This window comes from Ictidomys tridecemlineatus, chromosome 3 (genome assembly GCF_052094955.1).
Source record: "Ictidomys tridecemlineatus isolate mIctTri1 chromosome 3, mIctTri1.hap1, whole genome shotgun sequence".
Classification (NCBI taxonomy): Eukaryota; Metazoa; Chordata; class Mammalia; order Rodentia; family Sciuridae; genus Ictidomys; species Ictidomys tridecemlineatus.
Window position 1 is genome coordinate 109,524,801 of NC_135479.1, and position 10,351 is coordinate 109,535,151.

General features: G+C 34.5%; 1 long non-coding RNA gene across 1 annotated transcript in view; it reads right to left on the minus strand.

Annotated features, from left to right (window-relative positions):
* LOC144375861 (uncharacterized) overlaps nt 1-6,882 on the minus strand; it is a 52,107-nt gene extending 45,225 nt beyond the window's left edge. The window contains exons 1-2 of the long non-coding RNA XR_013435713.1: nt 6,747-6,882; nt 5,997-6,105 (exon numbers count right to left, since the gene is read on the minus strand). This is a non-coding gene — a long non-coding RNA (uncharacterized LOC144375861). The remainder of the gene's footprint in view (nt 1-5,996; nt 6,106-6,746) is intronic.
* Between the last annotated feature and the right edge of the window lie 3,469 nt (nt 6,883-10,351).

Sequence of the window (10,351 nt, forward strand, 5' to 3'; positions counted from 1 at the left end):
CCCCTTGGCCCACCAGCTTATGCATCTGGACTATGGGCTGGTGAATAAAGATGTTTCCGTCTCCTGATTTAAGATGGACTTGGTCATTTATTGCCATCTTGTCATAACATTTATTTTTTTAAATTAATTAATTTGTTTAGAAATATAATTCTTCATTGTTATTTTGAATCACTCACTAGTAATAAATTATTTAATGTCCCCAACAGCATATTAACTATTATATTAACTGCCCCAGTTTTGCTGACAAGATTTCAATCTGCATCCAAAGTTCCAGGCATGGAACAATAAATGTTAGTACATATTTGAGAATAAATTTGTTTACAGAGAATGTACTATTCATTTAGTTGCTAATTTAATATATGTCCATGATATTACATAAAAGCAAATCTTTGGAAATTAGGTTCAAATATGAGAAAATTTTGTCTTAGAAAAGTTTGATGAATAGTACTCTTTACTACTATAGTTTACAAGTAATTTACTATAAACTTTAAACATAATATTACAAACTAATTTGTAGTTACAAAATAGAACACATATAATCACAATGTAACACATCAAAAGATCCTTTCAGTTTTATTGAATAAGCTCATCATATTTTGCATACATTGATATTTATTTTAGTGCATCATGATGATACTTTGTTTGAATGTGCAAATTTAGCGGATAAAATTTACAGTTCAAGAAAATAGTTTTATCTCTGTGTTAATTCTGAGAAATGAATAGTAATTTATATTAAATCCTTCTAGGATTTTTAGTACGTTACTTTTCCCCAAATAATATCCAGCAGTATAGGACTCCAATGAAAGTTATCAGAGCAAGAACTAATGATAATTATTTCCATAAGCCTTTTTATTTAAATATATTATAAACAACTTAAGATTTCTAAAATTTTATGTTTCTTAGCCAGAATCTTTTTTTTTCTCAATCAACAACATGATATAAAAAAAACAATGGGCCAAAGTTTTTAAGAGGGCTTTGAGATGATTTTAGATTCTCAGGTTTTACCTTACTTTGCTACTTGTTGGAAGCTACTTGGGAGTGCCTTGGGAGGCTGAGACAGGAGAATCGCGAGTTCAAAGCCAGCCTCAGCAACAGCAAGCTGCTTAGCAACTCAGTGAGACCCTGTCTTTAAATAAATAAAAACTTTCCTCAGTGGGCCAAAGTTTTTAAGAGGACTTTGATATGATTTTAGATTCTCAGGTTTCACCTTATTTTGCTACTTGTTGAAAGCTACTTTGCCAGAAAAATTAAAAATCATCTATTTTCATATCAAGTATTATTTTCTAACATGTGTATATTCTTATTCTAACATAAAGCAATTTTATTCAATCAGGTAATCTTCCTGGTCACTAATTGCCTGAGTTGCCAATCAAAATTTGCCTAGAATACCATTAACGTCACAGGATATTGAAAGTGTTATTTTTAATGCAACAGTATCTTGAAGATTTTTGACTTGAAAGAAAACATTGTTTTACATCATGGGTACTGTCAAATTGTCAAATTGTGGTCATGAATACTAATCTTATATTCCTTTGGTGTAAATATTTCATATTCTATAATTGCAGTAAGCTCATATTTACAATCATAAGCATGAAAAATGCATGCCCTCCCAGCCTTATATTTAACTGTTTTGTAAGAAATGAGTGAGTAAGGAAGTTATTATGATGTAGAAATACGATGCAAGCAAAGAAATTACAAGGGCACCTAATCGTACATCACCTCTTCCAAGGGTAGGCGGTCACTGAAGATTGCCTAGAGGAAGCTACAATGGTCAGATCTGAAAGATACTGTGAGCTCCATATGTACCTGTCTGTGGAGAGGGTAAAATTATTGAAGAGGACATAGGAGGTGATTGTGAGTGGGAAAGGAAGAAGAACATTTCAGCAAGGGAGGTACAAAAGCGAGTCAATCCAATAGTGCACATTAAAATTGGGTAGAAATCCAATGACAGGTGACATGCTGAGGAAGAGATCGGAGCCTGTTGAGGTAGAGCAGACCTGTAATCCAGTGCCTTGGGAGGAGGAGACAGAAGAATCGCGAGTTCAAAGCTAGCCCCAGCAACAGCAAGCTGCTTAGCAACCCTGTCTTTAAATAAAATACAAAATAGGAGTGGGGATACAGCTCAGTGGTAGAGTGTCCCTGAGTTCAATCCTCTGTACAAAAAAAAAAAAAAAAGAAAAGAAAAGATCAGGCTTGAAAGATTGGCAGAGATTAGCAGAGTTGAGAGTTTGTTGGGCAATATGTATTTAAGTAACATAATGCTAGAATTTTAGGACTTGATTGAAGGGTGAGAGAATTAAAGAGAGGCATGAATCAAAATAACTCAGGTTTATTGCTGTGGATGGATGCATTTTATTTACTGATACAAGAACAAATTCTCTGGGAATATAGTCAGTTTATGGACATGTTGTGAATATAAAATTGGTATAGATTATACTCTTGTTATTTCCATTCCATTATAAACAGTATGAAGCACAAAAGAGGTGTATTTATTGGAGATAAAGGTTTGTGAGAAGGACTACTTTTCTGTGGATTTTGATGGCATGTTATTCAGAAATCTCTTTCTCGGAAACATTCATGTTAGAATAGCATTTCAAAATCTTATTTTTAATAGAAGACACCAATCACAACTGAAACTAAATTCACGTAATATATTGTTGAGTTTAAAGATTATGGAATTTAGTGCACAGCACATGATATTTGTTTCAATTTTCTGTCCTACAGGAGGTATTTGATATCTGAAAAACCATTTTACTGTTTTTGTGGTAATCAAAATACATGGAGCCTGAAACAAGGGGTAGAGTAGGGAACTGCAACTCTCACAATTGCAATAAATTATTCAATAGGGAAATTTCAACAAGGAAATGTTCATCTTCTGTCTTCTAACATTTGACCTTTGCTAATTTAGATATTTTTTTGTATATGGAGAGGAGAATCTATTTATTAGAAGATTATTGGAAAGTTTCATGGAACTGAAAGTTAAGATTACCCCTGACAATATGAGGTCTCTGATAACCCAATCCCAATAGGCAAATGAAGACTTTACAATAGTGCCAGGAGAATTGATCAGATTCTCAAAGTGTCTCTACACAATGGTGTTCTGAGTATCTAGAACTTAGAATATTTTGCAAAAGTGATTTCAACTACCATGTTTCTTGTGTAAAGTGCCATGATCCAATATTAGAATTTCTACTTGCTTGAACTATGCAGCAATGAGTAATTTGATAATCTGATTTGAGGAATCTCAACCAACTGAGGTTTTACTGAAGGCAAATTACACAAGAAATGCCATAAAAAGAAGAAATCATAAAATACCAAATATAATATTGTGTTCTGTTGCAGAAATCAGGATTCTATTAGCTATCTATACTGTATGCTTCAGTGTGGTATTTATCTATTATCTATTTACCTATCTGCCATTTTTCTACATACCTAGCTATCATATACTAGTTCTTATTTTATCCTCTTACAATATTTTATTTATTATAGTACTACATTTTATATAATTTATATATATATATAAATATATAAATTTTAAATAATTTTAAAATTAATTCCTAAGAATACATTATATATACATGGGAATACAGATTTAATTTTAAAGGAATAAACAATTCAGAAAGAGAAATGTTGCCTGTTGAAATGTTGGATCATTTCTTTTTGATTACAGGGTAGGTTCTTTTTCATTTTTATGGGGTGCAAGTGTATTATGTTAAGTAATCACATATTCTGATTTCTAGTATTGATATTTGAAAATTTAAATATAGGTAAAAGGATGTGTGTGGATATTTATGGATCAGATGGACAGGGCAGCGTACAGCACTTAGGGTCAATTCCTTGAAGCGATTCACAGGTACTGCAAAATATGGAAAGCTAAAAATATGAATTCCCCTGACTTTCTTATACCTAGAGAAATGTACTTTATTTTCATGAGCTAGATGTAGCTGTGTGAGAAGTTGTATGTGCAAAGCCTGTTTTCCAATCCTTTTGCAGCTTCTGTTGGTAAGCTTAATCATGGAAGTATTTGTACTTTTGGGGTAGACATTGTGATTTTTGGTATTTGCTGATCAGACTGCCTTATGATTGTGGAAGAAAATTATAGTTCTTTTTAAAACAGATTTTTGTAGTGTAGCTTTTGAAGTCATCAGTAAAAGCTCAGTCTACACTCTTCTGTCTACCACCACATGCATTTTGTAAGCCATGTAATGACTTGTGGCTAGATAACCTAGCCACAACAAATTCCATTTTTTTGCAAGTGAGCACTGGTCAGTGCAATGAAAATATCAAATATGAAAACTTTTTTTCATTTCATGTGTTTCATATTTTTATTTTATTTTTGGAACCTGGGATTGAACTCAAAAGTGCTTAACTACTGAGCCACATCTCCAGCCCTGTTTATATTTTATTTAGAGATAGTGTCTAGCTAAGTTGCTCAGGGCCTCACTAAGTTGCTGAAGCTGGCTTTGAACTCATGATCCTACTGCTTCAGCCTACTGAGCTGCTAGGATTACAGGCATGCACCACTGCCACAGTTAAATTTTCCTATTTTTTGAAAAAGGATGATTTCAGAGTCTAATATGAGCAAGAACTCTATCATAGTCAACACTATTTGGAAATAATACAAAGAAGAACGAGAAGGTCTCTTATTTAGTATTTTGTCCTTTACGTAATCTTGGATAGTTAAACATTGCCTCTATCTCGATTATAAACGAGGTCATTCTAGATATGTAGACAATTAGTTATTGAGTAATTGAGTAGTAAAAATATGAGGGGTTATATATTGGGGAAAAATATCCCCCTCTCCTCTTCCTTACTTACCCTCTACTATAAATGAAACTGTGCTTTCCTGAGAATAAAGGTGGAGTCACAGACTCCTAATTTATAACTTGACAGGAAAGGCAAATTGGATAATGTCTCACTGAAAAAGATTACAGTAGTAGAGCCTTTTCAAAGCTTAAATGTATTTCAAATAGAAAATCAAAAGAATGAATGAGTCATCAGCACAGCACAGAGTGAACAACAGTACCCATTCTTATTTTTTTCATCCATTTAGTATTTGTATGAGCTTAGTATGTGAATCTTTGAACAGTGGAAAGATTCTGATGTTTAGAGCCATAGTTTTTATCTCTAGGGCTACTGCCATTTCTCAAAAAGACTCAAAGGAAGTGCTGTACGAAAAGATTCTAATATTAATACTACATCCTATTTTAGTGGAAGAATTGCTCCTTGATTTCTCAAGGCCAATCTGTATATGAACTTCCTGGAAGGGGGTCAGATGACCTACATGGCAACCAATTTTGCTAGAAAAAATATAGAAATAGGTTATTGTATAATGAAATACTAAAAAGTATTTAAGTGAAGGATTTTGCTTTGAGGATTAGTAACTGAACTCAGTCAAGCTTTTTAGTACATCATGTAAATATACCAGCATTTGCTACAAACTTGTGCTGTAGGGCACTGAACCTAGGCATTAAATACTAATAACTTTCTCTGACACCATAAAACAGTTCCTGGACCTTAAAAAAATAATGATATTCTTCAGATAAATTCCCATAAAATGATAACCCAAACCTCATCAGGAAATGCTATGAAACTTGACTCCTACTTGTCTCGTATTGACAGGCATTTAAGGTTGTAGAAAGCTTGCGAGTGCAGGTTTATGTATCAGAAACTGTAAAATTTGAAAATAACTTCCCTAACGTGGCTTCAGTTAATATTTTTGCAAAAGCCTGATTTATTTACACTAATCCAAGCTAATTGTTAGAACGCCTGTACTCCACAGTCCAATCAAAGTTTCCAAAAAGGAAATGAAACATTAATAAGATAAGGATATTAGGGGGTTAATTTAAAGGGACAGTTTGGCAGGGAGGCTGCAAGCTGCAAGTTGAGGTAAAAAGAAAGCTGTTTCTTGGACTATGACTAAGTTCCTTATCGCAGTTTTCTTATTACTGCCTTCAGCTGTGCAAAGTTTTGCAACTCCTTCTTTTAGTACTTACCTGAATAAATGTGTCCTAAATGAATCCTGTTTAGATTCCTGACACTGTTCCTTTCCAAATCCACACTTTCAGGTTTGTACAGATGCAGGTATTAATATCGTTTCAGTTCCTGTTTACAGAGAAATAGAAGATCCTGGATTTTTGAAAGTGCCCAGCCATCAGATTCAGGCTTATTAAGTTATTGGAAACCTGAGAACAGCTCCTTAGCCTTCTTTCTGAAGAGTCAGCCTGTTCCATGACTAAGCTTGAATTTCAGTATCCAGGCCTCTGGGGTTTTGTTTTTTCTTTTTATTGTACACCCATCCAGTGTTTTTGCTCTATGCAGTCCTGCTTTACCCTAGTATCCTATCCTTCATACAAAAAATATAGGACACTAACTAAATTCAAATTTCAGACAAATAACAAAGAATTTTTCTTTAGTGAATATGCTAAACAATACATAGAAATATTCTTAGAATATGTTTTCTCTTCTTTAAGATTACTGTTTCACATGCAAGTTAAGGATAGACAATTTGTTTCATATTATTCGCTATTTACCTAAAATTCAAATTCATCTGGTTGTCATCTAGTTGACTGGCAACTTCAGGCTAGCTTCTAAATTTAGCTAAAATTTAACTTAGTTTAGCTAGCTTCTAATTTTAGCTAAAACTAAATTTTCTAAATTTCCCAGTTGCTGTCATGATTTGCCTGTATGTTCCATGCAGACAGCTATCAGACCAAGGCTGTCCCAAACTGTTAAAATCCACTTACCTACTCTTCCCTTTCTGGTCTTTAGAGTTAATCATTTCCCATTTTCTGTGAATGGTTTCCTCTTAGCAGCATGTCCTATGTGTCTGTATACATTTCCAGTTTCTGCCGGCTGCTCCTTGTGTGTGGCTGGTATTCTACCAACATACATAGTGTGTGTGATAAACCTCTTCCAGCTGGCTTATTACTCCCACTTCACTGATATAGTCCTAGTTTTGTCTGGTGCAATTCTATTAAAAGTAACAAGTAATTATGCAGTTTTTACTAAGTTCCAGACATTGTGTGATATTCTGAAAAGACCAAAAAAAATAAAAGGCTTGTTTTTCATCCTCAGAAACTTCATATTCAAGCAGAGGAATAGTTATTAGAAGTGGTGATTGTATTAATCACTACCACTTTTGTATACTTAATACAGTCAAAAATATTCTTCTTGGAGCAATCCTGTCAGCCATTTTCTCTTTAAGAAAAATAAAATAGAGGAGCTGGGGTTGTAGCTTAGTGGCAGAGTGCTTGTCTTATACATGTGAGGCCCTGGGTTCAATCCTCAGCACCACATAAAAAATAAAGAAAAATAAACAAAATAAAGATATTTTAAAAAAGAAAAACAACATAAAGATTGTGAGGTTTATCAAGTTTTCTAGAGAAATACCTTCTCAATGACAGAACTAGAAGCAGGATCTAGTGCTGACTCCAGATTCAATATACATAACAGTTGCCTCAACTCAAATTAATCTATTACTATCACCATCATATAAAGTTCAGGTTTGTCATAAGCTGAGGAGGGAAGATATACCTGGTGACTTGTTATGTGTAGTTATTTCTTTGCTGTTTCTTGTTTCTTTTATGTCATTGGTAACACTGGCTAAAAAGTCCACATTTATTAGGATTTCTAAATTCTTTCTAATACCTATGGGACTGATGTAAATAAATATGCCTGACATTTATGCTTTTAGAAGAGAAGCCTGTTTAAATAGAAATGATGATCAGGGCAGAAAATACAGATAGATTTTGCTTTTACATCCACTTTGAATTCAGGTGTGGCTCTTCATCATCAGTAAGTCAGTAAGGTGGTCTTTCTACCATAGAAATAGTGGTACAAGGAAAGGACCTTATCTTGTTCTATTATATGAATCTTTTGCATTTTTCCCCCTCAAAAGTCATCTGTCCTGTAGATCGTATGTGCAAAAAAAATGGTGATATTCTTGGTTTGGTTTCTGGGATAATTAGAGACTTGCATCTCAATGCCAACTCTTCTTTATGGATTAGCATAATAGTGTCAATGAGGGGAATTCAATCACATTTGTTGACTTATATCATGAATGAACACTAATCTAAATATATTTAGTGAATGGAGATGTGCCAAGCCTGTTCCACACATTCCTTCTTGCAGAGAAGCCTCCTCTGCAGATTGCTGAAAGGGGCTTCCTCAGCTCTGGGATACTGAAGGAGCAACCCCTTCCTAAAACATTTCTTTCTATATCTGTTATTAGCTGCAACCTGCTAGTTTCTGCTTCTGTAATCCTATTTTCTCAGTAGCTGTGGCAGGAACCAGCGCTACCTAGAGAAAGGCAGAGAAAATCAAGGCCACCTGTATGAGAAAATCTTGAAACCTGGAAGTTTGTACTTCATAAAAGAAGAAAAGGTGATGCTTTTGGAGAAGACTCTGCTGAGTCAGTGCTGAATAAATCTTGCTCTTCTAACATCTTCTAAGCACCACTTGACTCTTTCCAGTGCCATAATTTTCGTATTTCTGGTAACAGTACTATACAACTTTTCAACTCAGCTGCACAGCTCTCTTGACAATAGTCTCTCAGTTTCTGAATTACACCTTCCCAAAGTGGATGCTGATTATGCAAGATTCTATTAGACAAGATTTTGGCTTCTTATTGATGGATAGCCCCAGAATTAGTTGCCCAACTTTGATCTTATGAACTGGGCTAGGAAAGTATAGGATTTGGACAAATGTAGGTACAAAGCAGGCATTGTCAGTGGGAGAAGGGGCAGACTCATGGTGGTGGGGTCAGAAATCTTCCAAAGAAGATTTGTGAATTTTAGGCAATTCTGGGTTATCAGAGGCAGCAGAAATTTCAGATTGAAGTTGCTGGCTCAATAAATTTCTTATTTGGTATCTAGTCAGGGGAGATTATATTTAATCACATCCCCAGTGACCAGCTTTAAGGAGCTTGGATGCTTCAGTTTCAGGAATATTGAAAGAAGTTAACTGACACAGGTAAAAAAGGATAAGTGGAATTTCTTCCTCAGTGCCTTTTTTATGTGGTCGAAAAATTAACCCAATTGGTAAAGGCACTTGAGATGGCTAATCTAGCATACCAGCACCACACTGTCCTTGTAAGCTTTTATTTAAAATATGCTGTTTTCAATAAGTAAACTTACATAGCACCTAACAAATGCTGAGAACTCTTAAAATGTTAAGAATTAGAAGCATTCTCTTTTATATTTAGGCATTTATCTACAGAATCTGAAAATAAAGGAACTTGTTATTTAATATGTAAATATCACTTTAAAAGAATTTTCAAATTATATGTCCTTTTCTCTCCTCAATTTATGTAAAGTCTGAGATCATACAATATGTCTCTCAGCAATATTTTTCTTGACATTGAGGTACCGCCACAAAAAAAAAGAGGCAAGGAAGTTATTCCATAAATATTGCCATTGATTACTATTAATCTGTAAGACTCTCAGTTTCAAAATTAATCAGTCAATTGTCCATAGTAGCAATGAGTCACAATTTAAGTACAAGAATACCTTTCCCCATTATTTTCTATTTGTTCATATTGAAATATTAAGTTAATGAAAAGGAAGCAAATCAAATAAGCACAAATTGTGGGTGCACACATGTAATATACAAATTCATCAGAAACAAAATCAGATTATTCAGCGTACATATTAAAAAATTTTCTGAGGGCTGAGGTTGTGGCTCAGTGGTAGAGCATTCGCCTAAGACATGTGAGGCCCTGGGTTTGATCCTCAGCACCACATAAAAAATAAATAAATAAAATAAAGGTATTGTATCCAATTGCAACTAGAAAATAAATATATTTTAAAAAGAAAAAAAAACATTTCTGAGTCTGTGGGGTAGTCATAGTAATGAACTCAAGCCTATATATAGGCTTATTATGGAGTTGAGGTATCCCCCCAAACCTTCTCTTAATGCAAAAATATTGAGAGATGAAATGATTAGATTATAAGAGCTATAACCTCATTAGTATATCTTAATTTGAATGGACAGACTGGTAACTGTGGGCAGGCTGGACATGGCTGTAGGAGATAGGTGATTGGAGGCATACCCTGAAAGGGTTCATCTTCCCTGTCCTCCCCTCCTCTGCTTGCCAACCCTGCCAAAAGCTGAGCAGCTTTCCTCAGCTGAGCCCCTCCTCTTTGTGTGCTGCATCACTTTGGGCTGAGGCTTCTGAAACTATGAGCACCACATTAACTTCCCCTCCTCTAAGTAGTTCCTGTTTGGTATTTTGGTCACGTTGATAACACAGCTAATAAAAACAAGGTTGAAGTTTTGAATCCAAGAGCAGTGACACCAATACTGCTTGGTGTCAAGCAGTGACACCAAGACTTTTAATGAAACTAGAAGG